The sequence below is a fragment of the Salmo salar genome, unplaced genomic scaffold, assembly GCF_965601325.2.
Source record: "Salmo salar unplaced genomic scaffold, fSalSal1 ptg000578l, whole genome shotgun sequence".
NCBI lineage: Eukaryota > Metazoa > Chordata > Actinopteri > Salmoniformes > Salmonidae > Salmo > Salmo salar.
The window spans coordinates 430,001-434,496 of record NW_027675424.1 but is presented as its reverse complement, the minus strand read 5'-3'; the positions used below and the strand labels follow the sequence as shown (position 1 = coordinate 434,496).

The following is a 4,496-nucleotide window of genomic DNA, read 5'->3' as shown; positions in this document are numbered from 1 at the left end:
CCTATACCCCCTCCTCTCCCCTACCTTCCCTATACCCCCCCTCCTCTCCCCTACCTTCCCTATACCCCCTCCTCTCCCCTACCTTCCCTATACCCTCCTCCTCTCCCCTACCTTCCCTATACCTCCCCTCCTCTCCCCTACCTTCCCTATACCCCCTCCTCTCCCCTACCTTCCCTATACCCCCTCCTCTCCCCTACCTTCCCTATACCCCCCCTCCTCTCCCCTACCTTCCCTATACCCCCCTCCTCTCCCCTACCTTCCCTATACCCCCTCCTGTCCCCTACCTTCCCTATACCCCCTCCTCTCCTCTACCTTCCCTATACCCCCTCCTCTCCCCTACCTTCCCTATACCCCCTCCTCTCCCCTACCTTCCCTATACCCCCTCCTCTCCCCTACCTTCCCTATAACCCCTCCTCTCCCCTACCTTCCCTATACCCCCTCCTCTCCCCTACCTTCCCTATACCCCCCTCCTGTCCCCTACCTTCCCTATACCCCCCCCCCCCCCCATTATGTTGGACCATCATGTTTATTTGTTTGAATCTTGTCTTTGTTTGTGATCAGGTTAGAAGAGAATGACTCCTCAACCCAAGAGGCCCTGGAGCAGCTGTGATCAGGTTAGAAGAGAATGACTCCTCAACCCAAGAGGCCCTGGAGCAGCTGTGATCAGGTTAGAAGAGAATGACTCCTCAACCCAAGAGGCCCTGGAGCAGCTGTGAGAGAGCAGCAGTGTGGAAACATTTGGGGAAATTTAAGGAAGGTTTCCTGGTAAAGAGGATTGACTGTTACGTAAAGGGTCAGAGCCACTGAGTGGACAAAATATTAAGGATACCTTCCTAATACTGAGTTACGCCTGGTCAGTTTGTCATGGAAAGAAAGGTGTCCTTAATGTTTTGTGTAAATTACATAATAACTATACATTTATGGATTGATTTATATAGCCTATTGTTTTCTATTTATTCAACCTGCCATCTACCCACCTGGGGACTGAGGGTTATGAGAGAACCCCCACATCACTAGCTTCTCTTTATTCAACCTGCCATCTACCCACCTGGGGACTGAGGGTTATGAGAGAACCCCCACATCACTAGCTTCTCTTTATTCAACCTGCCATCTACCCACCTGGGGACTGAGGGTTATGAGAGAACCCCCACATCACTAGCTTCTCTTTATTCAACCTGCCATCTACCCACCTGGGGACTGAGGGTTATGAGAGAACCCCCACATCACTAGCTTCTCTTTATTCAACCTGCCATCTACCCACCTGGGGACTGAGGGTTATGAGAGAACCCCCACATCACTAGCTTGCAGGTTCTGCAGCCTTGTAAAGATAAGGAGGGGATGACTGGGAGGCAGGTTGGCATTTATTGTCATGAATCTTGCCCTGGAGGCAGGTTGGTATTTATTGTCATGAATCTTGCCCTGGAGGCAGGTTGGCATTTATTGTTATGAATCTTGTTCTGGAGGCAGGTTGGCATTTATTGTCATGAATCTTGTTCTGGAGGCAGGTTGGCATTTATTGTCATGAATCTTGCCCTGGAGGCAGGTTGGCATTTATTGGTATGAATCTTGCCCTCTAGGCAGTTCAGCAAAGTATTCACTAGCTGGCACAGGCACAAAGTAATACAATCAGATTTTAATCCTTACCTCAACCCTAACCACACTGCTAATCCTTCCCTTAAATTAAGACCATAAAACAACATTATTTTCCACAGCCAATTCTGACTTTGCAGCTGACATATCTAGAGGAAATCGCACAGTTCTGCCTCCAGGTCAAGATTCATGACAAACGTCAACATGAGACAGGGAGAAGCAATGTAAAAATCAATAACGAAATTGTTTTCACAATTAACATGCTTTTTCTTGTTTCAAGTATGTTTTATTATGAAAAGTACAATATATCCATGTATACTTGTACAACTATGGAGCGTATGTCCACATATAATTGTACAATTTGTTTTTCCAACATAAAAAGACAAGAAATGATCACATTGGTATTTTAACGGTGTTATTGTAAGAGTTTAAATGTTTAAACAGAGGATACATCTAAAACAGGATAAAACAAGTGCAGTATGTTGTGAGAATGTTACTTTAACGTCGACTCATAACGTCACACTATAACGTCATGGGAGTCTTGTGGAAAGACTAACGGTGTTATTGTAAGAGGTCATGGGTCAAGGTCCTCACAATTATAGGAAGATGCGCATGTGTGTGTGTGAGAGTGTGTCCTGTGTGTGTGTATGTGTCCTGTTTGTGTGTGTGTGTGTGTGTGTGTGTGTGTGTGTGTGTGTGTGTGTGTGTGTGTGTGTGTGTGTGTGTGTGTGTGTGTGTGTGTGTGTGTCCAGTGTGTGTGAGTCCAGTGTGTGTGTGTGTGTGTGTGTGTGTGTGTGTGTGTGTGTGAGTCCAGTGTGTGTGTGTTTGTTTGTCTAGTGTGTGTGTGTGTGTGTGTGTGTTTGTCCAGTGTGTGTGTGTGTGTGTGTGTGTGTGTGTGTTTGTCCAGTGTGTGTGTGTGTGTGTGTGTGTTTGTTTTTGTCCAGTGTGTGTGTGTGTGTGTGTGTTTGTCCAGTGTGTGTGTGTGTGTTTGTCCAGTGTGTGTGTGTGTGTGTGTTTGTCCAGTGTGTGTGTGTGTGTGTGTTTGTCCAGTGTGTGTGTGTGTGTGTGTTTGTCCAGTGTTTGTGTGTGTGTGTCCAGTGTGTGTGTGTGTGTGTGTCCAGTGTGTGTGTGTGTGTGTCCAGTGTGTGTGTGTGTGTGTGTCCAGTGTGTGTGTGTGTGTGTCCAGTGTGTGTGTGTGTGTGAGTCCAGTGTGTGTGTGTGTGTGTGTTTGTCCAGTGTGTGTGTGTGTTTGTCCAGTGTGTGTGTGTGTGTGTGTGTGTGTTTGTCCAGTTTGTGTGTGTGTTTGTCCAGTGTGTGTGTGTGTGTGTGTGTGTGTTTGTGTGTGTGTTTGTCCAGTGTGTTTGTCCAGTGTGTGTGTGTGTGTGTGTGTTTGTCCAGTGTGTGTGTGTGTGTGTGTTTGTCCAGTGTGTGTGTGTGTGTGTGTGTGTTTGTCCAGTGTGTGTGTGTGTGTGTGTGTTTGTCCAGTGTGTGTGTGTGTGTGTGTGTGTTTGTCCAGTGTGTGTGTGTGTGTGTGTGTGTGTTTGTCCAGTGTGTGTGTGTGTGTGTGTGTGTTTGTCCAGTGTGTGTGTGTGTGTGTGTGTTTGTCCAGTGTGTGTGTGTGTGTGTTTGTCCAGTGTGTGTGTGTGTGTGTGTCCAGTGTGTGTGTGTCCAGTGTGTGTGTGTGTGTGTGTCCAGTGTGTGTGTGTGTGTCCAGTGTGTGTGTGTGTGTCCAGTGTGTGTGTGTGTGTCCAGTGTGTGTGTGTGTGTCCAGTGTGTGTGTGTGTGTGTCCAGTGTGTGTGTGTGTGTGTCCAGTGTGTGTGTGTGTCCAGTGTGTGTGTGTGAGTCCAGTGTGTGTGTGTGTGTGTTTGTCTAGTGTGTGTGTCCAGTGTGTGTGTGTCTGTGTGTATCCAGTGTTTGTGTGTGTGTGTGTCCAGTGTGTGTGTTTGTCCACTTTGTTTGTCCAGTGTGTGTGTGTGTGTGTGTCCAGTGTGTGTGTGTGTGTGTGTGTATTTTTGTTTGACCAGTGTGTGTGTGTGTGTCCAGTGTGTGTGTGTGTGTGTCCAGTGTGTGTGTGTGTGTGTGTGTGTGTGTCCAGTGTGTGTGTGTGTGTGTGTGTGTGTGTCCAGTGTGTGTGTGTGTATGTGTGTGAGTGTGTGTGTGTTTTCGTTTGTCCAGTGTGTGTGTGTGTGTGTAAGTGTGTGTGTCCAGTGTGTGTGTGTGTGTGTGTGTGTGTATGTTTTTGTCCAGTGTGTGTGTGTGTGTGTGTGTGTTTGTGTGTCCAGTGTGCGTGTGTCCAGAATGTGTTTGTGTGTGTTTGTTCAGTGTGTGTGTTGAGAGTGTGTGTGTCTATTTTGTGTCCAGTGTGTGTGTGTGTGTGTGTGTCCGGTGTGTGTGTTGAGTGTGTGTGTCCATTTTGTGTCCAGTTTGTGTGTGTTCAGTGTGTGTTCAGTGTGTGTGTGTGTGTGTGTGTGTGTGTGTCCAGTGTGTGTGTGTGTGTGTGCCCAGTTTGTGTGTCCAGTGTGTGTGTGTTTGTGTGTGTGTGTTTGTGTGTGTGTCCAGTGTGTGTGTGTTTGTGTGTGTGTTTGTGTGTGTGTGTGTGTTTGTGTGTGTGTCCGTGTGTGTGTGTGTGTGTGTGTGTGTGTGTGTGTGTGTGTTTGTCCAGTGTGTGTGTGTGTGTGTGTGTGTGTGTGTGTGTGTGTGTGTGTGTGTGTGTGTGTGTGTGTGTGTCCAGTGTGTGTGTGTGTGTGTGTGTGTGTGTGTGTGTGTGTGTGTGTGTGTGTGTGTGTGTCCAGTTATTATTCCAGGGACACTGAAGAGCCAACATCCCAAACCCCAAACCCTGGATAGAGGGGCTCAGTGAATGTGGAGGTGAATGTGATCAGGTGGGTCAGTGTGTCAGAGGAGG

General features: G+C 47.6%; 1 protein-coding gene across 1 annotated transcript in view; it reads right to left on the bottom strand.

Annotated features, from left to right (window-relative positions):
- Window positions 1-4,290: 4,290 nt before the first annotated feature.
- The window catches only part of LOC145876311 (uncharacterized), a 10,549-nt gene continuing 10,343 nt past the window's right edge, over window positions 4,291-4,496 (bottom strand). The window contains exon 3 of the mRNA XM_082972103.1: window positions 4,291-4,496. This exon is cut by the window's right edge and continues 735 nt beyond it. The gene's annotated coding sequence lies outside the window, so the exon portion shown is untranslated.